Raw genomic sequence first — 17997 nt, forward strand, 5'->3', positions numbered from 1 at the left:
GTACTATGAACTGTCATCGCTGATTGTTATTGATTGCAATTATACAAATTGAAGCGAGCATTGGGCCAAAAACGATCACCAATTATGAGTAAACGGCGCAAAGCGACCCTTCTTCACGACATTGCTCGACCTTATGTTGCGTTATCAGTGAAGCAAACGCCATTAGAGCTAGAATGGGAAGTCTTAACGCACCCCGAGTATTCTCCAGACATTGCTTCATCCGATTATCACTTGTTCCGGTCGATGCAACATGCTCTAGGGGATACACACTTTCATAACTTCGAACAAGTGCGAAAATTTGTTGAAAATTGGATCGGTTCCAAAGAAGAAACTTTTTATCATCACGGAATCCATACCTTGCCAGAAAGTTGTAGAAAACGAAGGAAAATATTTTGATTAAGGTATTCATCCATTATCTTGTTTAAGTAAACCAATTTTTGAGAAAAAATAGCTTCAAAACTAAATCACACTCCTAATAGTAGCAAATGACGTATGAACCACTCATTAGGAATATAAGACTTTTACAAATCGTCCAGTAAGACTGCTACCCATACTTTCATGTCACATATTTCACATGACATCGCTTTACGTGGCTATCGAGATATTTCATTCACTAAACATCATGAATATAATAAAAGTGGATAATTTCATTTTCGATTTTACTCAATAAGACCGACGAGCTTGTTGCGCCGACACACAGTGGGGGAAAATAAAAATTTATTGTTTAAAAATCATTGCTACAGACCGTAATTCTTAACCAATCGAGGTCATACATATATTTTTTCTAGATTAGTCGTTAATAAATCTTCAAAAAAATTGCACAGCTCAATTTTTCAAGAAGGCCTCCTGAAATATCGATAACAATCTGGAAATTATTGTTAATCAAAAATTGAATTAGAAAAATGTCACTTTCAAAGTTGCTGTTGCACTAAGCTGCCTTGCATAAGAGTTTTCAAGGTCGCTGATTACGAGTCTGATGTTATAATTAAGATCTGACTATTGCCAGCTGTCAATCTCGCTATCAGCTTCAAAAAGATGCATATTTTTCAGATTGATATCTCCCAGTGGATCTTTTTCAAAAATCGAGCTCCACAGTTTTCTTGGAAATTTCTTAACGACTAATTAAAAAAAAAATCCTCTCGATCTGTTAAGAATTACTTTCGATTCGTGGTAATTTTTGAGCAGCAAATTTTCATTTGTCTCTCCCCACTGTGCGACATACCGAAAAATCCGGCCGGCTAATCGAGAGCTGATCCAGATCGACTCGGCTCACGTCGCAACCCCGATCGAGGCGCGCACGAAGGCAAAACGGCAAGGTATCGCAAGGTGAAGGTAAAGCGAGAGAAGAGGCGAAGGATCGCGAAGCTACATACGCACGTACGTAGCTCGCCGTGAAAAGTGGCGATTCAACGTGACCGGCGCGCCGCAACGCGTACGCAACGCGCGCGCGCGCGTGGTAACGACAAGTTAGCTAAGTAGTGCAAGCGTAAGAGAGTGCTCGGCTCTAGAGGTCAGTAACCACTCGCGATCACTCCGTTCCGTTCCGGTTACCCGCTCCAACACGGCACGGCCGATCGCTCGCTTCTCTCCCTGGGAGGCTACCCATTAGCGTCCGCGCGTTCCTTCAGTCCGTCCGAACGGGAGTCTATTCCTCCTCGCGAGTTCTCGCGCTCGGCCATTAGCGTGCCCCTCCGCCTCCCCTCCCTGGACTTGCACCCCGACGTAATGCAGCGACATTGGAAAGTCCTGAATAACGGCACCGTTATTCGGATACGACGACGCCGAACTTCCCAGCCGGAGCTGGAAGCTTCGGCCGTCCGCCACTTTTCAGCGGCCTTTAGTCAACCCGAGGGGGACCGGAAAGCTGAAGAGTTTTGTCTCTATCCGTGTACAAATATATGTATACAATGTACAAACGTAGTAGGTAGATCGTGGGTAGAAAGGAAAATCAACAAACATTTTTGTTTCTTAGGTTTCGTTCGTTATTCACACACTGTTCATAGCTGATGAAGTTCTCCGCGATGCTGAGACTTCTTAGTGAATCAGATAGATTTTGCAGATATAATTTACGGGATGAATCATTAAACTTACATCATGTAAATTTTTTGTTATATTTGTTGTCTTGAGTAAATGTGTTAGCAGTGTGATTTAGTTTTAAAGGATTTTTTTATAAAAACTGATTTACTTATAAACAAGATAATGAACGAATATCTTAACTGCTTAGCAGTCGGGCGAAAAATAAGTTTTCGTGCCAAAAGTGTGTTGGATTTTTTTTTCAAAACTATACCCAAATTTCATTATAACGGTTTTTGGAGTTACTGAATCTGAATATGAAGTCAGATTTCTGAAATTCAAAATGGTGGATCCAATATGGCGGACCAAAACAAAAAATTATTTTATTTAAATGATACCCGACACTCGGGAGTTTTTGAAGTTACCGAACTCGAATCTGTTGTCAGATTTTCAAAATTCAAAATGGCGGATCCAATATGGCGGACTCAAACACAAAAACTTATTTTATTTTAAGGATACCCGATATTCGGGGTTTGTCAAATCGCTGAATCCGAATCTTATCAGATTTTTAAAATTCAAAACGGCAAATCGAAAATGGCCGATGAAAATTCGAAAAATCCTCGGATTTCTATAAAAATTGGTATCTTGTGGTTTATTGAAGTCACTGAATATAAATCTAAAACCATATTCTGAAAATTCAAAATGGCGCATCCATTATGGCACATAAAACATAAAACTAAAAAAAGAAATCTCGAAGCAAAAGAAGATAACAAATTTTTAAATGAAAAAATCAAAATACATAAAATACAAAAAAGTTCATGTACAAAAAACATTAAAAATACAAAAAATTAAAAATACAAAAAATAAAAAACATTAAAAATACAAAAGAAATAAAAACATTAAAAATATAAAAGAATATGAGAAAAACGGAGTCGAAAATCGCCACATCCTCGTTTCGTGACTCTGGCTACAGCAGAGAGCGGAATTTAGGAGCAGTTGGAAAAATTATCTCTTATTTTTTATGTATTTCAAGTATTTTTTCGAATTTCGGTTTGCTATACTGAATGTGCCATTTTTAAATTTTAGAAAATCGTATTAGATTTATATTCAGCGACTTCAATAAACCACGAGATACTAATTTTTATAGAAACCCAAGTATTTTTCAAAATTTCAACCGCCATATTGAATCCGCCATTTTGAATTTTAAAAATTTGACACCAGATTCGAATTCGGTGATTTCAAAAACCCCAGAGTATCAGGTATCATTAAAAAAATAACTTTTCGCGTTTTCCGCCATATTGGTATCGCCATTTTGAATGTCTAAAATCTGATTTCAGATTCGGATTCAGCGACCTCAAAAACGCATAAATACCAAAGCACAATCAAATCGTAATAATATGTTATAATATGTAATAATATGTTATAATAATCGTATAAATATGTTTTATTTTAAGATTTCGAATTTTCGACCGCCATATTGGGTCCACCGTTTTGAATTTTGGAAATCTGACATCAGATTCGAATCAGCGATTCCAGAAACATAAATACCAAAACACAATCAAATCGCAATAGTATAAATATGTTTTTTTCAAGATGCTCATATATGTGTCATAAAGCAAAAGTGGCACGAGTTTTATTTGCCCATATGTGTCACTGGCAGCTAAGCAGTTAATCAAAATATTTTCCTCCGCTTTCTACAACTTTTTCTCATCTTCCTAGCAAGAGATGGATTCTGCAACGATAAAAAGTTTCTTCTTTAAAGTTGATCCAATTTTCAACAAATTTTCGCATCTGTTCCAAGTTATGAAAATGTGTATCCCCTGGAGCATGTTGCATCGGCCGGAACAAGTAATAATCAGACGGAGCAATGTTTGGAGAATACGCGGGGTGCGATAAGACTTCCCATTTCAGATCTAATAGCGTTTCTTTCGCTGATAATGCAACATGAGGTCGAGCATTGTCATGAAAAAGGATCACTTTGCGTTATTCACTCGTAATTGGTGGTCGTTTTTAGTCCAATGCTCGTTTCAATTTGTATATAATTGTTGTCGATAGCGATCAGCGGACAATCTCATCCGAATTTAACAGTTCATGATACACAATACTTTGCTGATTCCACCAAATACACAGCAATACCTTTAGACCTTCAGACCTGTAAATATTGCGCCTCGAAGTGGATGTTACTGGTTGGCCTGGATCAACCCATAATTTTTTTCATTTGGGATTATCGAAATAGATCTAGTTTTCATCCTTAGTAACAATTCGATATGAAAAAGGTCTTCATTTTTGTCTAGCGATTCTCGAAATGCAAATGTTTAACCGCAATGGCATTTTCCGATAATTGATGTGGAACCCATTTTCCTTCTTTGTGAATCTTTTCTATATCATGTAAACGTTCAGTAACTGCTGTATGATCAACGTTTAATGCTCTGGCAAGTTCTGAAGTGGATAAGTTTCTATTCTATAGAATTCTGTGACCCTCAGTCGCCGTTTTCTTCTGATTAAAAAATAAAAGCAACACATGTCGAAAATGCCTTTTTAGGAAACTCCATTTTTAAGATGGTATTAACACGATTTTTACTGCGTTTACTGTTAGTAAATGACTAAATATCATGGATTAATATGAAAACATTAAGAAACAATAGCTGTGATTGGAATGTCTTCGACGAAACTAACATTGGAGCCATTCCCTGCAAAATCTTCAAAACTAAATCATATTCCTAATAATTTCTCTCGTATTTTTAAAGTGAAACAAAACAGTTATTGCTATCGCTTGTTAAGTGATAAATCGTTAAAATAGGCCATAATTATTTGATGAATATTTCCAATTATAGAACCAACCTGTTTATTTCCTGGTGTTTCTAAATTAGAACTATTTTTATTCAAGACATAACTACAACTCTTTCTGAGCGGGATGAGGGAGAGGAGGGTAATGATACGCAGAAAATATAAAACGAAATAAAATATATCAATCAAATCATTTTTTATTCAATCAAAGAGTTGCAGTCTATAAATGAGATTTTGCCGTTAACGGGCTAATTGAAGTCGCACTCGAGATTCCAATAGCAGCAAAAAACCGCCCCCAAATTCACTTGTACCTCTTTCCAATTGCATATTAACCCTTTAAAGACCACGATTATTTAACAAACATTTCTCTTCAAGAGACCAGTCTGCGTATTTCCTGAAAGTTTCGAATCAGCGTCGAGGTTATTCTCATCGAAGAGAGCGGATCAAAGGCAAAATCAAGCGCCGAAGCGACAAAGGCAAGGTCGTGTATCAAGCAAGCGATATTCTACGCAATAAAATAGCATCACGTCAACAACCGATGGCGACTAATAGCTCAATCGAAGCGCGCGCTCGATTTGACCGCTCGTCGTTGCCGAAAGTAGCAGACAGCAAGGATGTGTCGCGTCGGTGTCCGATTGAATTTATCACAGGATTACCACAGGATCGTATCCACGCCGTATAGCCGCCTACTGAATAACCGCCTACTAGAAATGGTGCAACGAGATCCCCCGCCGCTTCGCACGGGATTACGCAACGCGGGCAGCCGTGCAGATTTACTAATCAGATAAAGGAGTCGGTCTCGCTCGTCCGTCGCGCGAGGGGCCGCGTAGGCGCCGACCGGAGACTTCAATGCCAGATAGAGCGACTCTGCGAACGCAAGCGTGAAGCGCCAGATGCCGATAAAGCCATAAACCCGGTCTCTCTCTCTCTCTCTCTCTCTCTCTCTCTCTCTCTCTCTCTCTCTCTCTCCCCCCCCCCTCTGTGTGTACATTTCTACATAGCGAAGCCACGACGCTTCTTTTTCGTCTTCTCCTGATTGTCGCAACCGACAACAAAGCTCTGTCGTCGCGACAGACCGCTTTATCGGTGCGACCACGACGAGCAGGGTCGCCATTGTGCGATGTCCTCGGTCAGCGAGGGTCGCCGGATCGAGCGAGAAAGTAACGAGACTTTCGTGTCGATAAGATCTCGAGAGGCTGCCGATCGCGCTTCGTGAGATAATCGCGGATAAATGCGAATTCCGCCGGGAATCGCGGCTTCTCGACTTCGAAAAGGCGGAAGAAAAATGGTCAGACTAACGCGTCAACGAGCGAACCACACCGAGCGTTTAGACCGAGCGTGGAGAAAAACAGAGTCTTTAATTTGTTTAGAAATGAATTTGCTTCGTAAGAAGCAGATGATCTCTTTCCTTCAAACCGAACACGTCTGGTTCCTTCATTGTCCTGTTGACTTGATCGTTCTTTTTCCTACAGAAACAACTTTGCGACCAGGTTGGAGATGATTCTTCCTGGCTCAGCGCCGTCGCTCGTTGCGGACGTTAAATATTTAGATAAGTTATAAAAATGACAAAAAAAAGATACAAGACAGATTGTAAATCAGAGCAAAACTCGAATTCAGCCATACGAACTCAATTTCAGGGTTGTACGTAGCGAACTGACCACCCCAATTCTTGCAGTAAAATTGTTGTACCTTTCTCACATATCTTGCTTGTATCAAACGGGCGCAAGATTTAGTTGCATGAGATGATCATGAAGCGAAGCCCGAACGCGTATCTATCATCTGATTTACTTCGTCTCCCACGATAGGAAAAAATTATCCGTACATTTATTTAAAATGATCTGCACTGTGCAGTTAGATCAGCCTTGATAGTTGAGATGAACCATCTATGGCACACCTTCTACTGTTGATCAAATCTTTTCGTAGCTCAATCTAACCCAACTCGATTTTTATTCAAATTGGACTAGGGTTGTCGCATACAGATGGCCTTGATTTCCAGGATTGTCCCGGAATTTTTTCAAGTTCGTCCCGTGTCCCGGAGTCTTTTGTCCCGAAAAATCAGAATTTCGATAAAATTATAATCATAATATTTATGTTTTTAATCGGAGTTTTTAACCAGAGAGAAATGTGAGAGCAATCATTAGGACTTATAAGGTCGAAAAATTTGACATGCTACCTGAGAAACTATTCGTGTAGTAAAAGGAAAAAAAGGGTCAATCATATTGATGTCTAAACTTCTCTCTGCTGGTACCTAATTCACACATTTATTCGTTGCAAGTAAGCAACGACATCTCTTAACCGTCTTATCCTTCTATCTGTCGAATTTAACTAAAATTCTCCAACAACCTATTTTTCAACCTAAAAAATGTCCCGGAAATAGCCAATTTGCATCTGGCAACTCTAAATCGGATACGATCCCAATTTGCGCGGCAAAATTTCCATCAGTGGCTAGAAACAATTTGCAAATTAAGACTCGATTTTTGCCGCCCAATCTTTCTCGATGTGATGTAAAATCCACGTGAAAACTTGATCGGGCCGACAAGAGAGCCATCTTCGACGGCGGCGAGACCGCCGGAGACGCGAGAGCGCCAGTCGCCAGGGACTCCCCTCGTCCGCGATGGAAGGCGGTTAAAAACGAAATTGCGACTCGCGAGCAACGATCGCCGTGTCGTTATCGGCCATCAGCGTCGCCTCAACCAGCGGTCTCTTGTCGTCTCGTAGCTCCGTGGCCGTTAAGATCCGAGCCGGCCCGGCCAGGTCCGTCGAGGGAGCCTCGTCGCGGCCGGCGCGTCCATCGGCCGACTCGTATTTTCGGAGGTCAGTAACCAGAGGAGATGGAAGGCAGCGCGCTCGTTCGCCGTTCCACCGGAGAGGGAGACGGAAGAAGAAACCTACGCGCGTGTACGCTCGAAGTGCGCTCCAACGAGGACACGGGAAAATGCCAGGGAAAGAGGGGGACTGAACGCGCGCGGAGGAAGAGAGGGAGGAGAAGAGACAGAGAGACAGAAGGAGAGACAGAGCAGGATGGATTGATGTACGGCGGAATGGAGGGAAAGGAAAGAGAAAAGGAGGGATGGATTAACAGACGAGCGAAAGGATGGAGGGATGGACGGAGTGCGAGATAAGGAAAAAGGAAAGGACGAGAAACGGGACGAGAGGCGCGAGAGAGAAGGAGAGAAGCGCGGAGAGTGACGCGACGGAAAAAACGAAGAGAGGAGGATGAGAAATGATGAGGAGAAAGGAGACGATAGAGAGAGAAAGAAAGAGGGGGTGGGGAGGAATACACGGAGAAGAGGAAAACATAGAAGTGGGCGACATCGGAAGAAACAAGGAAAGAGAACAAAGACAAGATAAGAGAGATAAGAGAGAGGAAAGATCGCGCGAGCTCTTTCTCTCTCTCTCTCTCTCTCTCTCTCTCTCTCTCTCTCTCTCTCTCATGCGGCGAGAAAGAGGGAGTGAGAATCATAGAGGGGGCGGCGAAGAGGAGCAGCGCAGGAGTGGAAGAATGAAAGAAACCAAGACAGCGAGGTGCGCGAAAAGGAAGAGGGAGCGACGATCGGAGGAGAGACACAGGGCACCGCGATGAGGAGGACGAGAAGAGGGGCTCGACGGTGCGAAAAGGATACGAGGACGAGGTGGAGAAGCCGGAGGGACAACATGAAGAGGACGAGGAGAAGGAGGAGGCGAAGGAAAAACAGGAGAAGAGGCAGAAGAGGAGAAGGCGATGGCGGAGCAGGGTAGAAGAAGAAGAAGGAGGAGGAAGAGACAGAGCGGAGGAGGAGTTGGGAGGGGGGAGGGGAGGGGAGGGGAGGGGAGGGAGGATGGAGGCGGGTGGAAGCGTACGTACGTACACGGCGGAGAGAAGAACCCGATGTGAGCCGAGGTGAAACACAGGGGTGGGGAAGAGTACCGTTGCTCCTGTCGATGGGGAATGCCGGCGAGCGCGCACGAACCAAACGAATAGCCGCGCCAACGGAGGGAGCGAATAAGTGGAAAGGCCGGAGCGGAGGCGCAGCGGAGGAAAAGAGGGACCGAGCGAGCGAGCGGACGAGCGAACGAACGAAGCGTCGGACGAGAGAACCGACAGGCAGAAAGAGAGAGAGGGAGAGAGGGGGGGAGAGAGAGAGAGAGAGAGAGAGAGAAGCGGCGAGGTGCTCATCGCGAGGCCCGTACAGAGAGAATAGCCTTACTTCCAACGCGCTGCGAGAGAGCCGGCTCGTCGCGCCGTCGTCGTCGTCGTCGCCGTCGTCGTCGCCGGCGTCGTCGTCGTCGTCGTCTCCGCGACTCTGCCTCCTCTTCCTTCCTCGGGCCCCTCGTGCCGCTCCCCTCGTCACCGTCGTGTTGGCCGCACACGCGTGTACACACGTATATACTGCGCGCTGTACGCGCCCCGCGCACGTACTCTCGCTCACTCACGCGCTCACGCACGCACGCACGCACGCACGCACGCACGCACGCATGCACGCACGCACGCCCGCCCGCGGCCTGCCTACCTACGTGGGTCACACACGTAGTGTGCAAGAGCGAGAGCACGCGAGCAAGGAGACACCTAGACTCACCTTAGCCGCCTCGTACTCGTCAGTTGGAACCACGCGGCTCTGCACGGTGTACACGACCGTACGTCAAGGACGAGGCGAGATCCTCTTGGAAGAGGCTCACGAGGAGCGCACGGGAATCCGAGAGAGAGAGAGAGAGTTCAGTGTCAGCTGAAGAGAGAGAGAGAGAGAGAGAGAGAGAGAGAGAGGGGGAGAGAGAGAGAGAGAGAGAGAGGGAGAGAAATCCTGACGCGCGCGATTACGAGAGCCGCACTCCCAGTTCGACCACCTCGTCGTGACCGGCTGGCACGCGCGAAAGGGTGCGAAAGCGATCCGCCGGCAGGATTAAGCCGACAAGTAGTCGACGGGATCGCGAGGACTCACGATCGCCAGTCGGAGCAGTACTCGTCTCTTCCGGGTGACGACGCGCCGTGACGAGGGTGACGTCGTCGCAACGTCGAGCGCAACAGGCTCGCGCGCTCCGCAGGATCATCCGGAAGGTAAACAGTCGTGAGACGCCGGCGCGAGGACGCCGGTGGAAGACCGGGAGAGCTCGTGGATTAGTGCTCAGTCGGATTGATCGATTGATTGATCGCGATCTCGGACCGCGGACGTTCGCCGGACTCGGAGATATGTCAGTGACTTTGACGTGTGAGCTTTGACAGTTGGTCGTGCTCGTCGTGAGAGGATTCAACGGCGGGACCAGGCAGAACACGTCGCAAGGTGAGTCTCTCGCGAGGTCGGGGTTATCGCACGCGCGCGCGCGCCGCGAGGCGTGCCCGCCGCGCCAAGGTCCGATTGCCTTCCGCAATAACGACACCGCGCGATCTTGACCTTAGAATATGATCCCGCCGGCTGGGAGCGAGCGTGAGCTCTCGCGGCTGCCGCGGCCGGACGGAAAATCTTCGGACGACACATCGCGGTCTCTCACCTCGCAGACTCCATCAGACAGATTTCGGCGCTTCTTTCGCCCGAGCATTTCGGAAGCGGAAAGTTCACGAGGGACTTTCGGCAGCTCTTCCGCTGTACATTTGTTTTTCCTCCTCTTTAACGGAGTTATATTTGGCGATCGAGTGCTAAGGGGGGAGATTATACTCCCCCTTGATCAAATCTGTATTGGTCCCCTAAGAATGTATCGCGACGCCATTCGAACGATTTCGTCGCCCCTATGACTTGTCGCTTCTCGTCGCCATCGACACTTTTCTCGTGGAAAACTGGTGCCGCTCCTCCGACGCGGAATCGACGCAGGATGAGACCGAAGCGTCGTGACAGTTTGCGAAACGACATACATTTGACATGGACGACATGGATCCTTGTTGGAAACATGTGAAATTCAGTTCAACAACGTTCAATTTCCGCATTTCTTTCTCTCGCTGCCGACCATCATGTCTCCCGATTAAACTTTTCTTTCGACGACTGCTCGTTATTGTTACTTGTGAGTTTGGTACCCGTTATTGGTAACCGTGAGTCCGCTGTCAGAGCAGAAAAAGAGAAAGAGAGAGAGAGAGTCCGTTATGACACGAATCGTTATACATAAATCGGCCGCATAATCCTGTCGAATCAGCCTAACTACCTCATCCTGTGCAATTGCTTACGCCAGGAGCAAAAAAACCCGAATGTCCGTAAACAAATTGTAAAATTAATTAATTCTGGACGATACCGCATAAGCACGCGCACGTACAGAGTGTTTTAAAATGAAGGGTTCAGTACCTTAAGGGCAAATGATACTCACAAAGTAAAGCAAAAAGGTCCTAATAAATACAGACGGAAAAATGAATATTGTCGGACTTGTGAACGATTATTTGTTTTAATTAAAGCAAGTGACCTATCCGCTTCTGGTGCTTGCAAAGTTCACAGAAAATTTTTCTACATGTCCTTTTCCTATTTCTACACACGCTAACTATTTGACAGGCATTTCGTATTCTCTAATGTAATTCGTCTGTCACTTATTGATGAAGAGTACAACATGCTCTTAAAAAATCCCTATAAAAAAGTCCAGGGGATTTAAATTAGAAAAACGAGAGGGAGCTATGAAATCCTCCTCCAATCTCTCTCCAATCCATCCTTCACTGGAGGACCCATTTAAATATAAGACAAATTGCGTCACAGAATAAGAAATGCTAAATAGTTGGAACAAAGTCGAGAGTTTTTGAAAAACTTGGCAATTCTACGATACAAAGACGCGAAGTGTGTGTAAAATGATGAAATAAGAAGAGGACATGTAATTGTAAGCATCAAAATCGAGTAGGTCACTGGCTCGAATTAAAGTATAAATAATTGTTCACAACTTCGACAATATGAATTCTTCCCACGTTTATTAGGACCTTTTCTCTCCATTTTGTTGGTGCTACCCTGAAGATGCTGAGCCCTTTTTTTAAACACCCTGTATAGCCACGCAGAGCGGCGTATTCGATAATAACGCGGTTTCGCATAACGGTCCATCCGGGACGGTCTCGGTCGCCGCGGCGGCGGCGACGTCGAATAAAACAGCGGGCATAATCGCGCGGAACGAAAATGAATATACACGAGGTGGTCCCGAGTACTTTGAACCCTTCTCCTTCGGGTACCGCGTCGGAGAGCGCGTTACGTCACAGGAGATGCTGCTCGCATGCAGAAAGTGTTTCTTCATGCCCGTCTCCTCTCGCCCTCCCCTTCCCCCTTCTCTCTCTCTCTCTCTCTCTCTCTCTCTCTCTCTCTCTCTCTCTCTCTCTCTCTCTCTCTCTCGGAGAACATCGTCCCCTAACGGTACCGGGACCAAGCCGAAAGCCCGGAGAAAAAATCAACGGTAAAAGCGATAACGCGCGGCGATCTCGCGCTCGGTGGTTGCTCATCTGTGCGCCATCGACCGGTCGATCGATTTTCGTCCCGCTTTTCGATCGCCGTTTCATATCTCGGACATCGAATCCTCGAGGACCTCTCCTCGCCGTGCTCGTCGCGGCCGGAGATAAGTGCGGTTTCCTCGGCGCGAGGCCGGACCTAATCTCACCGCAATTACAACGTCCCCATTATTTTCGCACGAGCGCGAGGCGACCGTTCCCCCCCCCCCCTTTCTCGCCGTATCGGCGGTATCGATGGCGGCGGAAATGTAAATTCGCCGGAATCAAACTACCGATATCGAGAGTTCGTGTCGGCGGCGCTCGCTCTTCCGCGCCCCGCTGGGGCTCGCTAAGAGCAACAGAAAGGAGGTCGGAGTGGGGGAGGGTTATCATTCCGTAATATCTGCACGGAATGAAAGCAGTTCCACCGGTGTGACTGAATTCTCCGTCGCCTGCGACGGATAGGCAAGCCAATCGGGAAGCTGCTCCTGTGGGAGGTTTCCAGTCAGTAAAGTATTCCCGGTTATCTCCGCACAGCGAGCTCGCTGATACCACGAATGTTCGGACGAATTTTTTCGGTCGCGCTGCACCAGAGATGTCGCTTCTTGCCCGAGCCAGCGGCACGCCGCCTGAGCCCAACTTCAGTTGTGCGAACTGAGATCTTCCCGACTAGAAATTTATCCCATGGTCCTGATCAGGTTAACCTCATTTGGACATCGGCTCCCAATAAGGTAATACCACAGTATAAGAAAGAACAGTAGGTTCACTCAGCAGAAAATAGTGCGAACGGTCGTTTGTCGCGCATGACCGAACTGCACAACCAATAATATGGCGGCCAATAGCTGTCAAAATGTGTAAGTGTAAGCAACGATTAACCATATGACCGAATTTTTAATATAATATTGTTGTTTTATTAAAATCAGTAAAATGAATGAAAGAGGTGGGTATAAATGTTGTATAATAAACTGCAAAAGTGCAAATTTAAATTTGCAAAGTATCAAATTTTGTTTTAATCAAAATGTGTCCCCTTCAAAACAATACAATATAAAAAAAGGCGGACCTCAATATCATTTAGTTTTCGAGACTTTTTACCTGTTATGTTTGAAATTTATTTGAATATGTTATGTTTGAAATTTAGCACCTTGTGTATAAAATGTGTCCCCTTTGAAACAATACAATATAAAAAAAGGTGGATCTCAATATCATTTAGTTTTCGAGATTTTTTGCCTGTTATGTTTGAAATTTAGCACCTTGTATATATATATACATCTTTCTAAATTATAATTAGTAATATGCTATATATTATTAATTATAATATTATTAACATATTATATTAATAATAGTTCATATTTTTATATTATTTTATAATGTATATTATAAATTTGACAGTAAATATTGAAAAACAGCAATAAATCTGTTTTAGTTACTATTCATTGTCATTCAAATTATAACCCGCGCACAACCAATAACATGGCGGTCTTGTAGCAGCTGAGATCAAAAGCACCGCTACCGAGTGAACTTACTGTTCTTTCTTATACTGTGGTAATACTATCGGGTCCTAATAAGTCATGTGACGCAGCGTAGATATTAAGACCTTATTAAGAATTCATAGCCAAGTCCTTACTAAGTTACTTTGTTGAATCCTTATTACGTTTTTTTTCATGTTCATATTGCAATTTACGTTATATACATATAAAATTAACTACAAATAGTTTTTCTTAAAACTTGATAATGCAAATCATATTAGGCACAATGAATAAGAATCTCGACATAGACCCGATCAACTAAACCTTATTATATCATACACTAGGTTGGTACATTAAGATCCTAATATGAACCCAATCATTATAACCTTACAAAAGTCTTCCTTACTTAATCAGGACCTTATAAGGATTGACTTAATTAGGATTATCCTTCATTCATCCTATTAGGTTTATTATTAATATGAGGCCTTATTAATATCAGGCGTACCTGATCAAAATTTCTAGTCGGATTTCGGTCCGTGGAGCGGCACGCGTTTTGCGGATTTCGCGCGAGAAGATATTGAAAAAGCGACACGGTGCTCACGACATTTAGATAGTCGCATAAAGAGAAGATAGAGAGAGAGAGAGAGAGAGAGAGAGAGAGAGGGAGGGGAAACGGGAAGTGAGAAGGTAGAGGAGCTCGACAATGAGGAACCGCGAGCCAAACCGCTCTTTTTCCGCCGTCGATTTTCCTCCGCTCATCTTTTTTCCGCCCTTTTCCTCTCCTTCTTTCCTTCGCTCTTTCCCTTTCCTTCCCCGCGCGAAAGAACGGTTACTCCTTCGCCGCGTGCCGGGTCCCGAGAGGCGAACAAGCGAGCGACCCGATCGTGAACCCGCGAGATCGCTCGCTCGCTCGGCTTGTCCGCGTCTGTCTTGTAGAAACGATGGCTCTCCCGCGAGGAGACACCGTTAAACGTGCGTATTTGCTAATATGACATAACGGTGCTTCCTCGATCGCGGGCTCCCCTCTGCCCCTTCCACTCTCACCTACCTGCCTGTCTGCTAGCCGGCCTCCCCTCCTTCTTTCCTGCGGCCGACAATTTCGAAATTTCCGTTGGCGTCGCGAGAACCGCGAGAAATCTCGACGCGGACTGATACTCTTTGCCCGCGATGGTAACCCGAAGAGGAAAGTGCGAGAGAAAGAGAGAGAGAGAGAGAGAGGGGGGGGAGGAGTGACGGAAGAGGTGGGGGAAGAAGAAAGAGATAAGGAGCAAAGAAGCGCGGGCGGCAGCGAGGAGGAAGCGGAAAATTGTCGAAGCGTCAAAGGATTATGGGGCGCGCGGGGTGCAAGCGGAAGGAGCGGAAACTGATCCTTTGTACGGCCCAGCCGCGTTTCTTCCTCCGTGCCGTGTCGCCTCGGAGAATACGGAAAGATTTATCTTTATTGAATGCGCGCGCGCGATGATTCAATTTCTCCCGATAGAAGGAGAGAGAGGGAGGGACGGAGGAAGGGAAGGAGGGAGAGAGAGAGAGAGAGAGAGACTAGGATAGACACGGATACAGGTCCCGTCGGATTTACGGGGTCGATACCCTCGAGTACTTTCGGCACCTTCAGCTGTCTTGCGCTACCTAGCTGCTAGCCGGATATTTCAGGACTTTCAGGAGTTTTTATATCCGCACGCAGGCTGCGTAGAGAGAGAGAGAGATTTTCCGTCGAGCGGTATACTGGAAATTAGCGTCAAAATTGCCGCAGGATTTAATGTATTCCGTACCGCTTGACCAATATATATGTGTTAACCTTCAGAGTACAGAACCCACTCTTGAAACGCAAATGACGGAGTGAAGTCACTAAGGTCATTAAAAATTCATTAAAACAGTTTCTAACATATATTTCCTGGCGTATTTTGTCAGATAAAATTCTATTGTATTATTTAACGAAGTTCGTAACATTCATCTCTGCGAATTCACGCAAACGTTGAGGGACCCAAAGACCCTCACCCCCCGTGCTCCAAAGCTGGAATTTATGTATACGAAAAAACTATTAATTAACACAGTTGACTCAGACATTTCGTTCAACCCGATAATACGAAATTTCCCTCTCTTGCTTGGAATCCTCTCGACGTCACGAGTACATCCCAGCCGGACTAATGTAGCAGTTTTTTCGGCTCGCGAATGCTAATATCTCCCAGAAGTATCCGCTCGTCAAGCGCGTCATTTGCGTCTATAAACATCCGCTAGATTTTGAGTCATCGCGAATCTCCAGACGAATTTATTCGTCGTATCCGAATATTCTCGCGTCATCGTCATCGATTATCCGAGGAAATGGCAACGATACCGCGGGTCGGTTGGTCGAAAGTGACATCACATAAATTCATCACGGAAAACGTATAAACTCGCACATGTGCGTAAAAACTTTTTTCAAGTGATATCAGAGATATCTTCTCAGTCGTTATCCTCCACATCAATATCTTTCCTTTTTACCGGTTTATTATTTAATTTGTAGCAACATTTTTTCTTTGGACTGCTATTTTACAATATGGCGCTTGCGACATGTTACTCTTTCTCTCTTCCCCTTTTACCTCAATCGCGTATTCACTGCATCGTAATTTTGCCGTTGTACTTTTGCAAAACTGTAATTCTCATCTCCGGTCGCTGCACCCGAGAGAATTTGTCCCAGTGCGCTGAATAACATTCGCTTCAACAATAATAATAAAATCTAGCGGCTGCTGAAGCGCACACACTTGCACGACGATCCGGGATCGGAGCGGAGATTCTGCGCGAGCGATATCAAAACATTCGACATAAATGAGCGAAAAAGGAAGAAGAAACAATTTCCTCCCCCCAGCCCGTTCATGCGAACGCGAGACATCCTCCGGTAGCGGATACGTTTCGCTGCTTGGGCGTCCACGGGGATAGAATCTCGCCGAACGAGAGCGATTTTAATGGCCGAGGCTCGCCAGGATACCGTAAATTTCCCGCGATCGCGAAGTAGGCTGATCCATTATACAAACGGCCCGCGAGAAGATACTTCCCACGAGAGTTTTTCGCACCTCATCGGTCGTCCTCGGTCGCACTCGTGTCCGGGACGACGAAAGGACTCGCGACACCTCGCGAGCGCACGTCAAAATCGATTTTCCCAACGGCACGAGTCGAAGCAGGACAACCGCTTGCCGCTCGCTCGGTCGCGTGGCGAACGGCGGGCCGATTCCTCGACGACGAGTCAGCAGCGCGGATACTTCCGCAATAGCCGCTCGCGAGGAAGAATTGTCCTCCGCTCCTGTATGGCCGTGCACCCAGCGATACCGATACCGATACCTCGGCCGGTACCGATACCGAGCCCGATACTCCGGCCAACGGCGGTACCGTTTCCTCGCGTGCTACGGGACACGAGCGCTTTTCGATTTTGAGAATGGCACGCCGTGGGAGAAGATAATGACGCCTGCAGGTGCCTACTAATGTGACATAACGGTATCCGCGGCAGACCGCGGTATCGTAGCCGCGGTCACTGCAAACTTGCGTATATGTAATCATTTTGGGGTGGGAGGCGGCGCAGGGAAAGAGGAGACGGCGGCGAAAGGGGAGAGCGGGAGGGAGGGGGAAGGAGAAAGAGAGAGAAAGAGGGAAGAGAGAGAGAGAGAGAGAGAGAGAAGAAAGGGGAGGGGGGAACGGTCGATTTATTGGAACGGTCGTTGCACTTTTCGTACGGGGGGCACTGATCGAAAGGAAGGATCCGTACTTTCTTGCGCGAGCGCGCGCGTCCGCGCGGTGAGGATCGCCAGATCCTGCTGATATGCCGTATCGCGCGCTCTCCAGGCCGGTGTTTCGTTTCGACCAAGAGAGAGAGAGAGAGAGACAGAGACAGAGACAGAGAGAGAGAGAGAGAGAGAGAGAGAGAGAGAGAGAGAGAGAGAGAGAGAGAGAGATTGCCCTGTCCTCCTGGCGCGTCGACGACTGTGAGACGCCGCTTACGGTAATAACAATCGCGCTATTATTTCGCGCGCCGCTGTCGCGATACAAATCGGCGCGCCGTTATTAGCGTCGGGCGTGGAAAAGGAGCGTCGACGATCGGCCGCGATGCTTTCCAATTATGCGCGCACGATATAACCGCTCGCGTAATTCCGCGACGCGCACTGAGTAGATGTGTCGCGGGCATTATAATCGCGAAGTTATATATGCGATTTTACCTCTTTCAAGCGACGGCCGAGGAGCGCAGAAAAGCCCATTAAATTATCTTAGAACGCGCTGAATATACTCTGAGAAAAAGAAGATGCGGAGAATTGAATCTCGGGGGTTGTGCAAAAATTCACATAAAGCGCGACTGAAGGGAAACCGAGTCATGTGGAAAATTTGAGACGTAGGAATTTCCGTTACAAAATCTCCTCACCA

General features: G+C 46.1%; 1 protein-coding gene across 1 annotated transcript in view; it reads left to right on the forward strand.

Annotated features, from left to right (window-relative positions):
* Nucleotides 1-9600: 9600 nt before the first annotated feature.
* The window catches only part of Blimp-1 (PR domain zinc finger protein 1), an 86206-nt gene continuing 77809 nt past the window's right edge, over nt 9601-17997 (forward strand). The window contains exon 1 of the mRNA XM_019843777.2: nt 9601-10055. The gene's annotated coding sequence lies outside the window, so the exon portion shown is untranslated. The remainder of the gene's footprint in view (nt 10056-17997) is intronic.

This window comes from Harpegnathos saltator, unplaced genomic scaffold (assembly GCF_003227715.2).
Source record: "Harpegnathos saltator strain DR-91 unplaced genomic scaffold, Hsal_v8.6 scaffold176, whole genome shotgun sequence".
Classification (NCBI taxonomy): Eukaryota; Metazoa; Arthropoda; class Insecta; order Hymenoptera; family Formicidae; genus Harpegnathos; species Harpegnathos saltator.